The sequence below is a fragment of the Canis aureus genome, chromosome 21 (genome assembly GCF_053574225.1).
Source record: "Canis aureus isolate CA01 chromosome 21, VMU_Caureus_v.1.0, whole genome shotgun sequence".
NCBI classification, from domain to species: Eukaryota; Metazoa; Chordata; class Mammalia; order Carnivora; family Canidae; genus Canis; species Canis aureus.
The window spans coordinates 40302753-40323039 of record NC_135631.1 but is presented as its reverse complement, the minus strand read 5'-3'; the positions used below and the strand labels follow the sequence as shown (position 1 = coordinate 40323039).

General features: G+C 40.1%; 1 protein-coding gene and 1 long non-coding RNA gene across 5 annotated transcripts in view; both read right to left on the bottom strand.

The window, feature by feature from the left end:
- The window catches only part of LHFPL3 (LHFPL tetraspan subfamily member 3), a 560027-nt gene that overhangs the window by 469405 nt on the left and 70335 nt on the right, over nucleotides 1-20287 (bottom strand). The window lies entirely within an intron of this gene.
- LOC144292939 (uncharacterized) lies at nucleotides 400-20243 on the bottom strand. Of its 2 annotated transcripts, none has more exons than XR_013360341.1 (4): nucleotides 20114-20243; nucleotides 3561-4029; nucleotides 2812-2971; nucleotides 400-597 (listed from the first exon to the last, which is right to left on the bottom strand). It is a non-coding gene; the product is annotated as an uncharacterized LOC144292939 (long non-coding RNA). The 2 variants fall into 2 exon arrangements; XR_013360342.1 differs by having other exon boundaries at nucleotides 20076-20230.

The window sequence follows — 20287 nt, the reverse complement described above, 5'->3', positions numbered from 1 at the left end:
AACACTCCCCCACACACACAAAATCCTTTGAAGCATTCCCACTCTCCACCCCCGCATCTGCTTTCCACAATTCCAGGACACTTTCCCCCTTACTGGACTCTACAATCAAGTCACTCCACCACTCTTCACTGCCCCGTGTGTACTCCATGTCTTGCTCACTCCTTTCCCAGCTTCACATCCTTAGCCTTGGCAGGAGGATGACTGGGGCTGGACAATTCCTTGTGATGGGGGCTGTCCGGTGCATTGCAGGCAATTCAGCAGCATCCCTGACATCTATATACCCTAGGGTTAGCCTCTACGCACCAGACGTCAGTAACTGACATCCAACCAAAAATGTCTCCAGACCTGGCTGACTGACCTTTTAGATAAACCAATATTTGGATGTGTGGCTTGGGAGGCTACAATGGATTTATTCAGGTAGTCTAGCCTTTTATTATGTATCTTTCTTTGGTTTTACATAACCTCCTCTGTAAGGGAAAGCTGTGAGCATTCTGAACAAATTCAAAGGCTGGCTAGTTCTGGTGCAGACCCCATGAGTCTCTTCTGTGCCTCAGTGGAAGGCCTTCTTTCTTTTGGGACCTTCATTCAGCAGCATTTCTGTGAATTACAACAGACAATTCTCAGGCTCCCCAGCAGAAGTACCTCAAGCCAAGTGGGTCTTGCCCTCTCTTGCACAGCAAGCAAATGCCTACCAAGAGATAGCTAAATCACAAAACCAATTTCTCTGTAATAATACCAGTAAATCACACACTTGGTAAGGTAGCCACAGTCTGAATAAACTTAATGTGAAAAACACTATAAACTAAAGCCCCCCCCCCCCTTTTCGTACAGGAGAAAAGCATTCACAGGATCGCTTCATATCTAAAGTACTAGTTGAGTGATTTTTTTTTTTTTTTACTATGTTCTGTTTTAGGAGAGCACATTAGGGTGTATCGTATTGCTTCCTTTATTAACAAAATTAAAGCCCTCCCAGACTACTCCTTCTCCATGGGCCAGTTCTACGCAGCTTTTCTTTCACTTTTTACTCCTAGCTTTGTTGAGATACAATGGATACACAACATCACCTAAGTTCCAAGTGTACAACGACGTAATTTTATATATCTTATTACAAAATGATTATCAAATAAGGTTAGTTAACACATCCACCACCTCACAGATTTAGTGTGTGTGTGTGCATATGTGTGTGTGTATACATGTGTTGAAAACTTTTAAAATCTATTCTCTTAGCAATTTGCACAAATACAGCACAGTATCATTAACTACAGTCACCATGCTGTACACTAGATCTCCAGAACTTACTCATCTTAGAACTAGAAATTTATATCCTTTGGCCAGTCTTTTCCTACTCACCCCCACCTCCGACAACCACCAATCTGTTCGCTGTTTCTATGAGTTTGCTTTTTTCAGATTCCTTGTATAAGTGAGATCATACAGAGTTTGTCTTTCTCTGACTTCTTTCACTTAGCATAATATCTTTAAGGTACAGCCATGATGTTGGGAATGACACAGGATTTCCTTCTTTTTATGGCTAAATAATATTCTGTTGCCTGTATATACCTCATTCTCTTTAGCCATGCATGTACACTTAGGTTTTTCCGTGTCTTGGCTACTATAAATAATGCTTCCATGAACATGAGAGTGCAGATATCTCTTTGAGTTGGTGACTTCATTTTCTTTTGTTTATGGCCAGAAGTAGAATTGATGGATCATATGATACTTCTATTTTTAATTTTTTGAGGAACCTCGGTGCTGTTTTGCACATTCTTTCAGCCTTTCTGATGATGGCTGCTGGCCCTTTCTAGAACAGACATCCTCTAGACTGGGAACCCTTTAATTTCTCTCATGGCCAGGTCAAGTTGGACAGCCTACGTCTGTACTTCCAGAAGCACTAACCCATCTGATGACTTCATTATAACTGTGCATCACAACCCCCACACATCTTGCTCAACAAGGCCTACCTTCATCACTATTTCTCTATTTTAACAGGCAAACCCATCACTGCTCCTCATCCTAATTATCATTACCATTAGCTTCCATTATCATTCATTTCCATTACCATTTACACAGATAGCCTCCTAATAGACTGTAATTATTTGCTCTACCATTTATTTATTATTCTTCTCTCCCCTTCCCCTAATGCAAACTACCTGAGGGTAAGGAATCTTGGGATTTTCACTCACCAACATATCCCCAGCACCAGGAACATCGAGAGGGCCTCAATAACTATTTGCTCAAAGAATCAGTTAATTTTCATGTAACTGTGGGTTAACTCAGAGATGTGAATATCTTTCCCAATGGCCTCTGAGTCCTTGAGAACAGGGACTATGTTTTATCCATCTCTGAGCTTCCAGTGTAGTTGGCCATCACCACCACCGTCATCATGGTAACCGGGAGTATTAACAACTGTGTACTAGTTGCCAGTTCTGTGACCCTTCTTTTTGGTCTAACACCATATTTAATCTTCATCATGAGGGAGGCAGTGTACTATGATCCCCTTTGTACAGGGGAGCAAACTGAGGCTTAGAGAAAGAATAACTTACCCAAGTCACAGAGAGACAGTACACCATGGAGCTGGGATTCAGGCCCAGGCAAGTCAGAGTAGTTCAACTCTAGAATTCTTGCTTAATTATTTTTGCAATAAATGAGAGGTGAAGTGAAGTGAATCTCTACAAGTCACATAGCCTAACCTCATTATTTGGGGGTAGTTGGAAATTAGAGAGACCATCATTAAGAAGACTATGGCAATTTTGCTTTCCACGTCTAAACAATTTCAAAATCCATCTCTCCCTCCAATGTGTCTTGATGACTTACATTATTCTTCCCCCCTTGTATTTTTCTGCTGAGCTTTTTTTTCTCTTGCAGTACTTTAACTCTCTATTTCCAGTGTTGACAGCTATCATCTTCTCTTTGACTTTCCTGGCCAAGCCTCTTAACCCTGGTGAAGACTTCATTTCCTCTCATCCAAGATGCTCTGGGGGAAAAAAAATCCTTTCTTGGCCTCTCCCCAAGAAGACTTCTATATGACTTTCCCCCATCCAATGCAATGCTCCTCCACTGTATCAGGCCTGTTCAGCCCATTTCTTCCTCCCCATTGTGTTTCTTTGGGTCTTTTCCCTAACAATCACCTGCTAACAGGAGGCCATCAGCACATCTGCACCATAAGCATTATTCTTTCTCACATCCTTCAGGATCATACTTTAATAGGTACACATTTCCCTTTCGCATAAACTTACTCTACTTGTAGGTTCCTCTCTTGGCCAGCCTTCCCCACCTTTCAAACAACATACAGTAATAACGTCTTTGAAGTCTCAGGCTGGCTAGGTCCTGGGGTCGTTAGCCCATCTCATTCCTTTGGATCCAGAATTACTCCCAAGTATGGTTGACATTGATTCTTTTCCATGCCTCCCACCTCCCTATGTTTCGATCCTAGCCATTTGATTCAAACCTACTGTTCTACTAAACCCACCCTTTGGAAGGCCACCAGTAACCATCTAAAACTTAAATGTGTACCTGTCTTCAGGGCTGGCCTTCCTCCGTCCTTCTATGGAGCTGACACTTACCACTTCTCTGTCTCTCAGCTCTTCTTTCCTCTCTGATGAGCTTCTTTGTTACCCACCTGTCCCCATGTCTTGTCTCTTTCTTAAGCAGAAGGTAGAGTGTAGCTTTAACTGTTCTATGTCCTGCTTCCTTCATCTACAAGCAGAGGGAAGGCTGCCGTGGACTCTGCTAACCACTCGCTGTGCATGTGGGATGGGCTCCACTGCTAGTGTGGCCCTCTGGTTTTCTTCCTTCTGTGTGGTAAAGCAGTAAGAAGGCCTGGTGGTAACAATTGGAAAAAAGCCCAGAAAAGTGTTTTCCATCCTGCTTTGCCTCTGGCCTCTAAGACTTATCCAGCCTGGGCAGATGGAATCCTCCACATGGCCGAGTCTAGGCCCCTGGACTTTTTCTGGGGTTGGAGCCAAAGTCTTCGACTAGTAAGTGCTCCTCTGCCTTTGCCTTTCTTGAACTTGTTTTTTTCCACTTTGAGGCCTGAAGATGAGAGTAAATTTGTCAAGGGTATGACTGGGGTATTTTCAGGTATTGTTTGTATCCCTCCCTGCCCCCTTTCCTTCCTCCCTTCCATTCAGTATATTTCCCAGCTTCCAGCCTCCAGCTCATCCCCTACTGCTTTGCCTTCAGTCAATGCATATGGCCACTGTCTTCAACTAATATTTCTACTCAGAGGACCCTCAAATCTGTGGCATTAGCTTCATTCCTCCCCCAAGGTCTAGTTCTGAATTCTTAAACTTTTTGATAAAGACATCCACATGAAAATCAACATGTTTAAAGGCAAGATTATAATATTCCCCCTAAAACCCACTCTCCTTCTAACATCTATGTAAGTGATTTTAATGGTATCATAATCCTCCAGTGACCCAGATCTGAGACACTGGTACATCTTTGACTTCATTTGACTTTCATTTTCTTTTCTCCATTTTTCCATGGGTCACTAAATTCTGTTCACTCATCTTGGAAATGTCTTTCAAATTCACAGTTGTTCTATATGAATCTCTTGACTATATCTAAGTTCTTGTTACCTTACTAGTCAATGATTATTATTTCTTTAAGTGAACCCCTGAACTCTGGTATTTCTCTTTCCAATAAATCCTATACAATGTCACCAGATCATCCTTCCAAAGCAACACTCCGAACCTCTCGCTCTCCTGCTTTAGAATACCAGCAGCACTCTAGTCCCTACTAGAGCTCAAAATCCTTCATCCAACACTCCATAGTTTTTCGTCAATATACCTCTTCTTCTGGTTTATCTTTCATCAGTTTCCAACTTGCATTCTAAACTGCAACCAAATGGGATCTGCTAGTTTTACTGTGTGAGACAGTTTCCTCAAATATGGTAAAGAGCCTGGGCTCTAGAGTCAGGAAAACAAGGATTCAAGCTATAAATTCTGCCAATTGTGCCTGTGTGTTCTTGGGTAAATTACATAACCTCTCTGAGATATAGTTTTTCATCAATAAAACCAAAAAAATAAGGGTATTTATCTCATGGGATTTAAACTGATAATGCATGTGCAGTGCACAGTTAGCACATGGTCTGCTGTCCAGAAATGCAAATTGTAAACTACATGTAGAAAATATTTATTTCTTTTAAAGATCAACCAAATTAAATCAAATCAACTGGAAGGTACCACTTTATACCTATTTTTACCAGTTAAAAAAATATTTTTTAAAAAATCATTTAATACTGGAATTATGAAGAAGCAGGCACACATTTATACTATTTATGAAGTTGTAAACTGCTTTCAAAATAGAATCTATGAATATGCAGTGGTAGTCATGAAGGCTCTAATATTCCACTCAAGATAAAGCTCAATAGTAGCAAAAACTTACAGGTCCTCAAATGTCACCATGTAAAAACCAGCAATCTGAAAGTTACTCTAACTTCTCGATTAAAGTGGAAAAAACTTTTTATTAATGGTATCAACACAATGGAATATTATGCAGCCCTTAAAAATTATAAATATAGGGGCGCTTGGGTGGCTCAGTTGGTTAAGCATGTGACTCTTCAACTCAGATTATAATCTCAAGGTTGTGAGATCACGCCCCATGTTGGGCTCCATGCTCAATGCAGTCTGCTTAGGACTCTCCTTCTCCATCTACCCCTCCCCTCCAACATGCACACACACTCATTTGCTCTCAAATAAATAAATAATACAATTCATAATTATGAAGTCAATTATATTGGACATTTGTCACTCTTTTTGGTTGCCTGGCATTTGAGCATATGCCCTAGAATTCACTGCTCAGATGCTCCTGCCATGCTGTCGAGGAGAGCAGATGATCCCAAAAGAGGGAAGAGGCCCAGTTTCTTTCTGGAGCTAACAGGGGAAGAGGGGTATGAGGAGGGTGGGCAGTGAGTAGGTGATATGGTAGTAGGTGGTTTAGTAGTTTGCTAGGGCTACTATAACCAAATACCACAAGCCAGATGGCTTAAAACAACAGAAATTTATTATCCCGTGGTCCCAAAGCCAGATGTCCAAAATTGGTGTCAACAGAGCTACACTCCTTCTGAAACATGCAGGGGAGGATCATTCCTTGCTCTTTTAGCTTCTGATGTGTGCTGCCAGTCGTTGGCACTCTTTGGCTTGTAGCTGCATCACACCACATTCTGCTTTTCTCATTACATGGCCATCTCCTCCTTGCATGTCTTTCTCCTCTTACAAGGATACTATTGGTCATGTGGGATTAAGGACCTGCCCTACCCCAGTATAATCTCAATTTAACTAATTACCTCTGCAACTATTTCCAAATGAGGTCACATTCTGAAGTACCAGAGGTTAGGATGTCAATCTACCTTTTTGGAGGGACACAATGCAACCATACGTAGTATCTACTCGAAGCACGCCAGCATATCTCCAATGCAAGCTGCAATGTCTAGCGCTTGGTGGCAGGTGGTAGGGCATCCTTACTCCTAATGGTTGTAACCTGACCGGAACATTGCCTTGGAGTCTCAGGTCAACTATAGCCCTTCTGGAAATTCTAGAAGCCACCTACTGTCCCTTAATAAATCTTTTTCTACTTGAATTGGCTATATTTCTATTGCTTCCAAAAAAGAATGTTCTACAACTATTCAAAAGTATAAAAATATTTATATATCGGGGTCCCTGGCTGGCTCAGTTGGTTAAGTAGCTGACTCTTGATTTTGGCTCAGGTTATGATCTCAGGGTCATGAGATTGAGTCCTTGTATCATGCCCATCACTGGACTAGGCACTGGGCTCTGCACTAGGAATGGAGCCTGCTTCTCTCTCTCCTCCCTCTCCCTTTGCCTCTCCCCTCTGTCTCTCTCCATTAAAAAATAAAATCCCCAAACAACTTACATATCTATAGGTTTTGACAAATGTCTAATATATCGACTCTTACAGTACCATACAGAATAGTTTCACTGCCTTAAAAATCCCTGTTCCACCTATTCATCTTCCCCTCCCCACTAACCATGGCAACCACCGATCTTTTTTTGTCTCCATAGTTTTGCCTTTCCAGAATGTCATATAGTTGGAATCATACAGTATGTAGCCTTCTCAGACCGACTTCTTGCACTTAACAATATGCATTTAAGGTTCCTCTATATCTTTTCTCATCTTGATAGCTCATTTCTTTTTATCATCGAATAATATTCTCTTTTCTAGATGTACCACAGTTTATCCATTCATTTTTTTTAAGATTTTATTTATTCATAGAGACAGAGAGAGAGGGGCAGAGACACAGGCAGAGGGAGAAGCAGGCTCCATAAGGAAGCCCGATGTGGGACTCGATCCCGGGTCTCCAGGATCACACCCCGGGCTGCAGGCGGCGCTAAACCACTGAGCCACCGGGGCTGCCCATATCCATTCATTTATTAAAGGACAAATGTACAACATTTGTTGAATGAGCCCCAAGGTATATTGTAAACTTTAGTTACTATCAGTGCGTCAATGTTGACTTATCAACCCTAACAAGCAAGCATGCCACGAGATACAGGATATTAAGAGAAGAAACTGTCTGCAGGTCAGGGGGTGGGGGTTAACAGGGGAATTCACTGTACTTTCCGTCCAGTTCTTCTGTTAACATAGAACTAACTGTTCCCCCAAAATCTGTTACCTAAAAATATATTGATGGCTCACTGAAAGAGACCATAAAATGGAATGCATTTCAGGGTTGTAGGCATATGAAAATATGTACTTAGGTAGCCAAGAAAAGGGAAGTAACACTAGGAGAACACCATGTTGTATTGGTTGGGGTGAGGGAATAGCCGTGGTTTATTAGTTTTTCACAACTATCTTTCACATTATATGAGTCTCTTAATTTTCAAAAACTGCAGAAGAGGTAGAAAAGAAAAAATAAATGATCCAAAGTCTGCCTTTAATCTGATACTGTAATTTATTATTTTCTTAGCAGGAATTTCATAATAGTGTTTGGACATAGGGAATACCAACACTCTAGTATTGAGAAATAAAATATGAAGCATCATTCATAGAATAGTAAGGAGTGACAGCCAACCAACCAAGCTCTCAAGGCAAAGATTATATGTTAACTGTCTTGTTGTTAGCATCTAGTATGGACAACACAAACAGAACCATGCTCAACATATATTTGTTGTTGAATGGTTAAATCATTGATAATTGCACAAATAAGCAAGTATACTTGATGTAGGATTAAGAATTTATTCTCCCATTTTTCTATTTCCAATTTCTTGGCTCCGCTCAAACTGATACCAATTGATGATTTTTTAAGTTATGCTCTTAAATCAATTTCTGAATTTATTGTTTTCTGGCATGATCTCAATTATATGCTAATCAGAGTTAACATTTACTGGTAGTCTAGCTACATGGGGCAATTTGTTTTCTGAATGAATGCTATCATTAAATCCAAACACACTAAGCAATGCCATTATTAAATATTGGAAATACACCCATTTGGAATGGTGGATACAACTTTTAGATGGCAACATGTTCTGAATTTGTCAAAGTCCTTTTTAAATTAGTAAGAGAATTCAACCCTCAATACCAAAAAGTTAAGACCGCTGGTTGGCAGCATGAAATTGAAGGCAATGAGCCTGTTTTTGGATCACCGCTTGGCCGCTAAGGTCAATAAGACCTTGTTTGTGCCATCTACAGGTTGTGCATAAATCTAACAGCATAAACAGATACTCTAGCCAATTTACAGTCTTAACAGCAACTCTGCATTTACAAATTGTTTCTGTCTTCTGAAAGGGGAAAAGAACAATTTAATTGATTGCACATAGTGTCTCCCTCACAATTTTCTTAAAAATATCACAGCTGTGTTTCATTTCAGAGTTCCCTGTCCTCAGAGCTGGGCACAATCATACGTTGCTCAGACTATAGAGGCTCCCCAGAACTCTAGGAGACGCCTAACAATGTTCTCCTTCTGTAGGATTCTTTTAAAAATCAACACAGAAATTCCTCTGCTGGGGATCATGAAAAACTCATCAGTGGCAATTTCCTCTTCTTATTCCTGAAGCTCTGTATTTTTCTTAAAAAGCAAAAGGGAAATTCTAATTAAGAGCATATTTTTTACGTGGGTAAAATATGAAAGTCACTGTGACTAATGGTTAATCATTTTTGGCATAACTTTGATTCCCTATCTACTATTCATGCTAAATGCCAATGAGCAGGTTTTAAAGAAAAACTTTTGTGTGATACAGTTCTCTTTCACTGAAATAATGAAAAAATATAGTGCCACATTTAGAAGAGATAAAAGAATTCACTTAAGTATTCATCTATACTGTAATATCGTACCTTTAAAAGCCTACCTTTTCTAATGAATGAGAGATTCTTATATTTTAAATCATTTTATCTGCAGAAAAGAAATTCATCTGGACAGTGGGTCAAATGGAAAGTAAAAATAGGGTTCCTGGCAAAAAATAGGTGATCCCATGTACTGGAAGCTTTGCCTGCTGTTTGACCATGATGGGAAGAGAAGAGGGGCCACCAATGATGACCTTGGGATACTAAAAACAATGTGAGATGGTATTTCTATGAGTACACGCAGAAGGTTTGCCACGCAGAACCACCATTTGGAGCATCCCAGAAAGGTTTCACTGGAGGTCAGGGATGTGGAGTAGAATTCCTTTAATGGTCAAGAACATGGACTCTGGCACCATATCATCTGGGTTCCCATTTCCACTCTACCCTGGACAGACTATGTGATCATGAGCAAGTTATCTTGCTGCTTGTACCTCAGTTTCCTCAACTACAAAACAGGTATGCTAGGGTTCCTCTGAAGATTAAATGAATTAATATAAAAAGACCTTGGAAGAGTTCCAGATAAATAAATAACTTTCTAAGTTTTAACCACTGTAACTATTTGTAGATGGTGATGATTCAGAGAAGCAGAACCAAAGGGCAAGGGCCTACTGGGGGAATAGGCATAACCTGGGCAGAGACAAACATGGTGGGGGAGGGGTTACCTACATCATGACATTTATGGCAACATGGGTTCAATAATAACTAATTCATCCAAGGGAAGAAGCAGGACAGTCCCACCTGGGGTCTCACTCTGCTGGCTGATGTTGGCTACCACGCTGACTGGTCTGTTGGGGAAGGAATCTGCAGGTAGCAACAAATAAGGCCCTCTCTCCTTCTGTTTGTCTGGCATATTTCTGATTTTGAAAAGGGACCAGCAGCTACCTAGAATTCCCATACCTGGAATCTGCAGATTTATGGGGCATGAAATAGAAAATGTCACATAAGCTATGGAACTCTCTAGTATAAAAATGGAGATCCTTCTTCTGTGCAAGTGATGTGAACTCTACCCATCACTTATAAACCTCCTGTGTTGACCCTGTCTAAGAGTATATCTTGGTGGAGCAAGAAATGACCCAGGGTGCCACACTGGAGGTCCAACACCACTCCCAGCTCAGCCTGGGCCCTGCAATTATATATCGTTGAAATTACTAGTGAAGCTTAACACTGGATTAGCATCTTCAAAATGTGTGAGTATGGGGGCATCTGGCTGGCTCAGGCCATAGAGCATGTGACTCTTAATCTCAGGGTCATGAGTTGGCCATAAAGATTGCCTTAAAAAATTGTTTGTAATGGGGCGCTGGCTCGTTCAGGTGGTTAAGTGTCTAGCTTCTGCTCAGGTCATGATCCCAGGATCCTGGGATGGAGCCCCACATGGGCTTATTGCTCAGTGGGGAGCCTGCTTCTCCCTTTCCCTCTGCCCCTCCCAACTGTTTGTGCTCTCTCTCAAATAAATAAATAAAATCCTTAAAATCTTTAATTAAAACATTTTAAATAAAAATGTAAAATGTGTGAGTATGATTTCACTATCTGATGCTTTGTGTTATCTAGGCTTATTCTGAATAATTGATGAGGAATTCTAGTTTCTAGTGCCCCCCCTCTGTGACAATCTTCACACAGGAAGGCAGGGGAGTGGAGAGGACTGGTAAAGAGCAGGGCTCTGGGTGTGAACTCTATCCCTCAGTGTTTGCAAAGCTACGGGCGAGTATCCAGCCTGTCTTCACTTCAGCTTTCTCACTTATCAAATGGGGAGAACCATGCCCGCTCTGGAATTGCTGCAAGGATTAAATGAACAACGGAGTATATTGAAAGTTTAATACAGTGCTCAAAAACCACAGTAGGTGTGGCTAAATCACACCTCCTGTTAAAATTAAGGGGAGATCTGACTAAATATTAGATCAGTGCCGTTTGCTGGCAGATAAGAGAGGGGACCAAGACAATAAAATGAGAACAACCTCGTTTCTTTTGCCTTAATTTTTTGCCAATGTTTTCCTATTCTGATCTGAACGGTCTGAAAGAGATTTGCACAAAGAACTACAGCCACATTTTCTGAAATAGATTTTTTAAAAAGAATCTAAAATATTGCTTCTTGCTTTGTGTGTTTTTTGGAGTTAGCAAATCCAGGTCTATAGACTGCACCAATTTAAAGAATTGTTGTTTTTTTTGGTTTTTGTTTTACTTTTTAACAGCTGACTTGCAGTATTGCAGTACCACTTCTAAAAGGAAAATAATCCTTTGGTTTATTTACAATACGACCCTTGTCTGAACTTCTTTTCACATGTGTGCTATTTGTCCTGCTGATATTCTGAGAGCCTGAAATGAAATTAGAACAAACTCACAACCATTAAAGAAAGGAGTTGGAAAGAGCAAATTTTGTTTTCTGAGTACAAAATTATTATTCTCAACCTCAATTAGATTTATGATGGATGATTTTAGGAGGAAAGTAGGAAGGCTGCTTAAAGGACAGACATTTCCCCTGCATGTCCCAAAGAATTAAGACTATCGAATTCCAAAAACTGACACCAACTGTTTCCCCTCCAGCCATCTCTAGGTCTACCTAGAGGTCTACCAATCAACCCTTCTGGTTGTTACACTGCAAAAAACATAAACACATCAGAGCAAAATAACCTCATACCAAGGAATGACTTCAAGGTTCATAAAACAGTCATTGGCACTGTAGCTATATCTTGTTAATCCTCTCACATATAAAGATAAGTAATCAGCACTCTTATCAGTTAAAAAAAAAGACTACTGGCACTCAGAACTGAACTTCTAAGTCATACATCAAAAAGTTAAATACATTCAAAACCAACTGATCACCGACAAGCATGAGAACAGCTATAACATGTTCCACACAACTAAGCTCATATTATCTTTTAATTAAAATACTCTCACTGAAATTAATCCACTTAGAAAGCATCTACTTTTATGAAGGCATAGTCAATATGTCTTTTCTCTTCCTCAGTCTTTCAATCACAGGAGGAGGTACTTTCCATTAAAATAATTCCTGGTTGGGTCCTATTTTGCCCGGATGGTTGAAAAGATGAATCACATTTCTGAAAAATCATTCAGAATCACATTGAGACACTCAAGCTTTATCAGCATTAGACATTTTGCTTTGCCAATCCGTATTTCAAGTGTTTTAATTTACATGTTTACTAATAATGCTTCTTAGCTGCTTCCTTGTTGAGTTATTAAGATCATTTGGTGATTATCTTTGTATGATCCATATTAATCAACACGATATTAATATTTTCCTCGGTGCTACAAAATAATGCACTACTCATGTCCTTTGCATGACCTTGTTTGAATCTTTAATACGATGTGTTATAGCTATGAATGATTTGGTGGGTCAGTTTAACGGCAAAATATTTCAACTTGTGGATTGTTACTTTCTTTAGTCACTAACAGCCCTATATTTATGTTAACTTTTGACTTGCTTTCACATTCATTACTTTTATGTCATCCAGCTGATTCTCATAACAACCCTGTGGAGGTAGGATAGGTTTTTCAATGAATAACACAGACACACGTTACATAATTTGTTCAAGTCATGTAGCTGGTTAGTGAAGTAATCCGGACCAAGTCTCCTGGTTTGGGTTCAAATGCTATTCCTAAAAATCAGAAGATACCACCTCACATCTGATAGGATGGCTATTATCAAAAAGATGAGAGATAACAAGTACTGGCAAGATGTAAAGAAAAGGGAACCCTGGTGCACTGTTGGGGGAAATGTAAATCAGTGCAGCCAATATGGAAAACAGTACAAAGGTCCCTTAAAAAATTAAAAAGAGAACTACCATATGATCCAGCAAGCCCACTTCTGGGTATATATCTAAAGGAAATAAAATCACTAACTGAAAGAGGTATCTGCACCTCGTTATTCATGCAGTATGCAGCATTATTCACAATAGTCAAAACATGATAACAATCCAAGTGTCAACTAACATAAATGGATAAAGAGGTTGTAGTATATATACACAATGGAATCTTACTCAGCCATAAAAACAAAGGAAATCCTGCCATTTGGGAAAATATGAATGGACCTTGAAGCATTACACTAAATGAAATAAGTCAGATACAGGCAAATACTGCATCTCACTTACATGTGAAATCTAAAGATGCCAAACTCATAGAAACAAGGAATAGAAGAGTGGTTGCCAGTGGCTGGGAGGTAGGGGAAATGGAAAGAGGTTCCCCAAAGGGTACAAATTTCCAGTTACAAGATGAATAAACTCTGGGGATCTAACGTATAGTATGGTTACTATAGTTAACAAAGCTTTATTATAAACTTGTAATTTGCTAAGAGGGTGGATCTTAAGTGCTGTCACCACCAAAAAAAAAAAAAAAAGGCGATTATGCAATGTAATGAAAGAGTTATCTAACCTTACTGTGGTACTCAGTTCATAATACCTAAATGTGTCAAATCATGTTGTACACCTTAACTTTACACAATGTTATCTGTCAATTATATCTCAAAAAAGCCAGGTGCAGAGGTGGGGGTTAAACTTAATGAACATTGTTTAAAAAATGGCAATTGAAAACAAAAAAGATGGAGCACCTAGGTGGCTCAGTGGCTAAGTGTCTGCCTTTGGCTCAGGGTGTGATTCCGGGGTCCCAGGATGGAGTCCCACATCAGGCTCCCTGCAGGGAGCTTGCTTCTTCTTCTGCCTGTGTCTCTGCCTCTCTGTGTCTCTCATGAATAAATAAATAGAATCCTTAAAAAAAGGAAAACAAAACAAAAAAAAAGAGGTCCCTCCACATGGAAAAAGCTGGGGTAGGAAATAAGTGTTCCCCTCAACATTATAAAAAAAGGAGGGAAGAGGAAGGAAGGAAGGAAGGAAGGAAGGAAGGAAGGAAGGAAGGAAGGAAGGAAGGAAGGAAGGAAGGAAGACATACACCAATATTTTGCTTGAAATAGTATCTGGTTATCAATCCTTGACTGTCTTTCTTTATCCCTCTTACATTTCTACACACACACACACACACACACACACACAGTGGGGAGAAGAAGGAAGGGAGAGATAGAGAGACAGAGAGACCTCATAGGGCCATGAAATGGCTCCAGAAATGGAGCTTGCCACACACCTCCCACTGAGATAACCACGGACTCCGGGAAGACAAGAGGGATGTTGTCCCCACAACTGAGCTCCTGCCCCCACTACCCTTGCCACCTGGCTTCAATAATCCAGCACCTGAATCAACCCAAAATCTTTGTACTATCTCTCTGCCATGTACTTGCCGCATGTGCCTACTGTCACCAAGCACTGGCTCCATCCTTTCTCTTCAGGTGCTTCCTGCTACATTCATTTGGAAATTCTTACAGGCAGAAAACCACAGGAACCAGGAAGGGAGGAATGGGAAGAGAAAGGAAGCATACCAGCCGTGCATTGCTTTCTGAGAGGTGTAAGTCCTAAGGAACTTGGCAGGAGAGCAAATCGATACAACCTCTCTAAAAGAAATTTGTTGGTCTGTAATAAGAACCTGCTCATTTATAACACCCCACTAATTCCATTTCTAGGAGTCAAGAAAAATTGTCAGACATACAAGCAAATATTTATGTTCAAAGATATTTGTCACATTATTTGTAAGAGCAACTAATTGAAAATCACCTAGGGGGCAGCCTGGGTGGCTCAGTGGGTTAGCCACTGCCTTCAGCCCAGGGTGTGATCCTGGAGACACGGGATCAAGTACCACGTCGGGCTCCCTGCGTGGAGCCTGCTTCTCCCTCTGCCTGTGTCTCTGCGCCCCCCCACTCTGTGTCTCTCATGAATAAATAAATAAAATTCTTTTTTAAAAAAAAAGCACCTAAACATCCAAAAAGAAGGTGAGATTTAAAATATTTCAATTATTTAAATACAGTGAAATAGTATGCATTCATTTTATTTTCAAGACTACTGAACAACAGGAAAATGCTTGCAATCTGCTCAGAGGATAACATCTGCCAACAGTGCTTATCCCTGGGTAGTGAAATTATGAAAGATTTTTAATTTCCCTTAAGTTTCCAGCATTTTCCATTTCTTAAAAAGTCTATTTTGGGGGCACCTGGGTGGCTCAGTCACCTAAGTGTCTGCCTTTGACTCAGGTCATGATCCCAGGGTCCTGGGATAGTGTCCTGTATTGGGCTCCCTGCTCAGCAGGGAGTCTCCTTCTCTCTCTCCTCTGCCCTCCCCCTCATAACCCCACGGGTGCTGTTTCGCTTTCTCTCAAATAAATAAATAAATATATTTTTTAAGTCTATGCTTCATCAGAAACAAATCTTCCAAGAATCAGAGCAATGCCAAGGGCTCACCCAAAATTCTCTTATATTTGTAAGACAATGACTTTCAGACATACACACACACATAAGTTTTAAACTTTTTGGTAGATTTTATGAAAGCAAGATGTAGGAAGACCAAAGAGTAGGGTTTGGGAACTACTTTCCTCCCTTTCAACAGGGTTAAACAATTACCTGACTAGAGCTGCCACTCATTCTTTCTTCCTCCCTCCCCTCACAGCGGGGGAAAAAAAAAAAAAAAAAAAAAAAAAAAAGGTAGATATTGTCAGTTTGTCACAGCACTCATTCCAATGAATGGGGGACATGTTTCAGCCTTCTGCCTCAAGTAGCCTGATAGCCCCTATCCCATTGTTCAGAATTGGCATGTGTATTGTAACCAATTTGCTCTTTCTGAGACAGACTCTATTGATCAGCATTATTAATCTGTGATACAATTAATTTGACCAGATAGTTGACTGTCTGGTTCAAGAGCTTATCTCCAAAGATAGGGCTCATGGAGGTAATCTGTTCAATTCACATGACACGATGGTTAGAACATCAGAGTTGTATCACATTGTCCAACATTGATCAATATTTCAGAGATGCAGAAGACCACATCAAATTTATTCCAGATATCTTAAGATTTGGCAAGCAAATCTACTAGCTGGTATGTATAAACACTACAAATTCACATGTGAAAGTTAAATCCAACCTGGGGAAAACCTGTCCCACAAGAACCAGATGGCTCAAAAATTAACCCTTGTCATTGGCTAAAATTGAATAATAAAGGGAATCTAAAATAACAAATGAGAAAAAAATATATTTTAAACACACTACTCTTATATAGATTAGAAATGCCATTACAGCCAAAAAAGGAGGGGGGGGTTCAAGACTCAAAATAATGGTCTGAGTCATTGCATACTGTTGGAAAACAGCATTGGTTAAGAAAAGTCTCTGGGGGATCCCTGGGTGGCGCAGCGGTTTGGCGCCTGCCTTTGGCCCAGGGCGCGATCCTGGAGACCCAGGATCGAATCCCGCGTCGGGCTCCCGGTGCATGGAGCCTGCTTCTCCCTCTGCCTGTGTCTCTGCCTCTCTCTCTCTCTCTCTCACTGTGTGCCTATCATAAAAAAAAAAAAAAAAAAAAAAAAAGAAAAGTCTCTGGGTTAGCTGATCCAAGCAGATGGGTCAACCATATGCAGCAAGGAATTTCTGGGTTTCCTAGACCATCCCATTTGAGAAGAGGGCTCAAAAGAAGAACAAGTCAGAAGTAACCGATTGGAGTTCCACAGCCAGAGAGTGAATAAGATGACAACCAGGATGTTGAAACAAACATCACTGGATTTAGAATTATAATACCATCTGGGTCCAACTGCAGGCTGCGCCACTTACTGGGTGTTCAGCTTTTTTTTTTTTTTTTTTTTTTTTTTAGACAAAAGAAATGTATGCTCTTTATTGTTAGGAATTATGTAAATCTTAGAAATTAAATCTGAACATCAGCACTTTGAGGACACAATTTAGCAAAGAGATTAAAGATTCTGTTTTTAATAAGGTAAAGAGAAATAGTTAATCTTAATTTATTTCAAATTACATAATGTAGCCAAGGATTGAGAAGAATCAAGCTGTACTGTAAGCTCCTTCTGTGAGTTAATCTACCTTTTTATAAAAGCTCATAGCCACTTTGTAAGCTGTCTGGGCTGCCTTACTTCATTTTGCAGAAATAAATAAATAAATAAATAAATAAATAGTAATTCTTTTAAGCTGTAGCTGGGTCAAAGCTAAGTTTTATGCCAAGAGTAGTTTAGACTTGGATAATGAAAAATTGCCCTGAATTTTAAATTAAATTTAAATTTAGTATACATCCATGTTTCAGCATATCTGAAAAATATACATTAAATTTCTTGAATGATGAGCCTATTATCCTCCGTTTAAAAGGATGAAAATTGGGGACGCCTGGGTGGCTCAATGGTTGAGCATCTGTCTTTGGCCTAGGGCGTGATCCTGAGTCATGGGATCGAGTTCCGCATCAAGTTCCCTGCATGGAGCCTGCTTCTCCCTCTGCCTATGTCTCTGCCTCTCTCTCTCTCTCTCTCTCTCTCTCACTAATAAATAAATAAAATCTTTTAAAAAAAGATGAAAATTGTAAAACAGCTTGGTTATATTACCTAAAAACAAAGCAGAACTCCTGTTTTGCCCCCCACTACTTCCTTTCCCTTCCCCGGTGTAACAATGTTATATGCTCTTTCTTTCCTCACTACACCAGCTGGTCACCTTTTGACTTTGTATCTTCATTTTGCCGCCTTTTATCCTTGAATTTATTAACATCACTCTTTCCTAGTACGTCTTTTTTGTTGTTGTTTTTTCCTCTCTGATCACATCTTAGACTTCTACATGTTCCACATTTGTGTTTTTTATCTATTTCCCCTTTAAACTGTTGCTCCTTTCTTGTTTTTCTACTGAAATCACTGAATTTTCGGGGGCACCTGGCTGGCTCAGTCAGAAGAGCATGCAACTCTTTATCATGGGGTCATGAGTTTGAGCCCCACCTGGAAGGGCAGAGACTGCTTAAATAAATAAACTTTAAAAAAAAATTTAAGATTTTAAGGGTATGATCTGCCTTTGGCTCAGAGCATGAACCTGTGGTCCTGGGATCAAGTCCTGTATTAGGCTTCCCACAGGGAGCCTACTTCTCCCTCTGCCTATGTCTCTGCCTCTGTCTCCCGTGAATAAATAAATAAAATCTTTTAAAAAAAGATTGTATGTATATATTTATTTTAGAGAGAGAAACCACCAGCAGGGGTAGAGAGAGTGACAAGCAGACTCTGCACTGAGTGTGGGACCCCACACAGCGCTCAATTCCACAACCCTGAGATCATGACCTGAGCGGAAACCAAGAGTCCGACACTCAACCAACTGAGCCACCCAAGCACCCCATAAGTAAATAATTTTTTTTAAATCACCTAATTTTCTTTTGTAAACTTATTTTATGGTAAGAACATAACATGAGATCTACCCTCTTAACAAATTTTTAAGGATACATTATTGTTGACTGTATATACAATGTGATACAGCAGATCTCTAGAGCTTATTTATCTTGCTTAACTGAAACTTTCTGTTCTTTGAACAGTAACTCCAAAGAAAACATGCAAATGACCAATTGAAATAGAAAAGATTGGTCAATATCACGAATCATCAGGGAAATGCAAATTAAAAGACAATGAGATATCACCACACATCTACCAGGATGGCTATGACCAAAAAACAAAAGGCAAATGTTATCAAGGATATAAAGAAATCAGAACCCTGGTGTGCTGTTAGTGGGAATGCAAAATGGCAAACCATTATGGAAAACAGTATGGAGGTTCCTCAAAATATTAAAAATAGAACTACTGCTTCTGTATATTTATTAAAAGAACTAAAATTAGTGGGGCACCTAGGTGGCTCAGTCAGTGGCTAGCTCAGCATCCAATTCTTGATTTTGGCTCAGGTTATGATCTCAGGGTGTTGGGATCAAGCCCCATGTTAGCGGGGAGTCTGCTTGTCTCCTTTTCCCTCTACCCCTTCCCTTGCTCATGCATTCTCTGTCTCTCAAATCAACAAACAAAACTCTTAAAAAAAAGAACTAAAATTAGTATCTCAAAAAGATATTAGCACTCCCATATTTCCCATATTTTCCTCCCATATTTCCTCCCATAATTCACAATAACCAAGATGTGGAAACAACCTAAACACCCATCAACAGATGAATAGAGGGGCGCCTGGGTGGCTCAATCAGTTGAGTGTCTGCCTTCGGCTTGGGTCATGATCCTGAGGTCCTGGAATTGACTCCTGCCTTGGGCTCCCACTCAGTGGGGAATCTGCTTCTCCCTCTCCCTCTGCTCCTGCTCTCTCCCTTTCGAAAATAAATAAATAGCATCTTTTTTTTAAAAAAATAGATGAATGGGGATCCCTGGGTGGCGCAGCGGTTTGGCGCCTGCCTTTGGCCCAGGGCGCGATCCTGGAGACCCGGGATCGAATCCCACGTCGGGCTCCCGGTGCATGGAGCCTGCTTCTCCCTCTACCTGTGTCTCTGCCTCTCTCTCTCTCTCTGTGTGACTATCATAAATAAATAAAAATAAAAATAAAAAACAGATGAATGGATAAAGAACATGTGGTTTATACCACAATGGAATATTATTTATTATTAAGCTTTTAAAAAGGAGGAAATCCTGTAATCAGTGACAACATGAATAAACCCTGAGGACATTATAATAAGTGAAATAAGCCTGTCATAGAAAGATAAATACTACATAATTTCACCTATATGAGGTATCTAAAATCAAATTCATAGAATCAAATAGTGCAACTATAGTTTGAATTCTACTATATAACTATGGGCATATTATTCACCCTCTGACTCTGTGATAATATGTCAGTTAAAATAGAAATAGTTATAACATCCCACAATGATTTTGAAGACTCAACATGAATTTCCTGGCATATAGTAAATAGGCAATAGTCTGTACAGGCTGCTATACCAGAATACCATTAATAGGGTGACTTATAAACAACAGAAGTTCCCACAGTTTTGAAGACTGGGAAGTCCAAGGTCAAGGCACCAGCAGATTCAGTGTGTGGTAAGGGCCCAATTCCCAGTTCATAGATAGCCATCTTCTCGCTGTGTCCTCATATGTCTGAAGGGGTGAGGGAGCTCTCTGGAGTCTCCTTTATGACCTAATCACCTCCAAAGGCCCCACC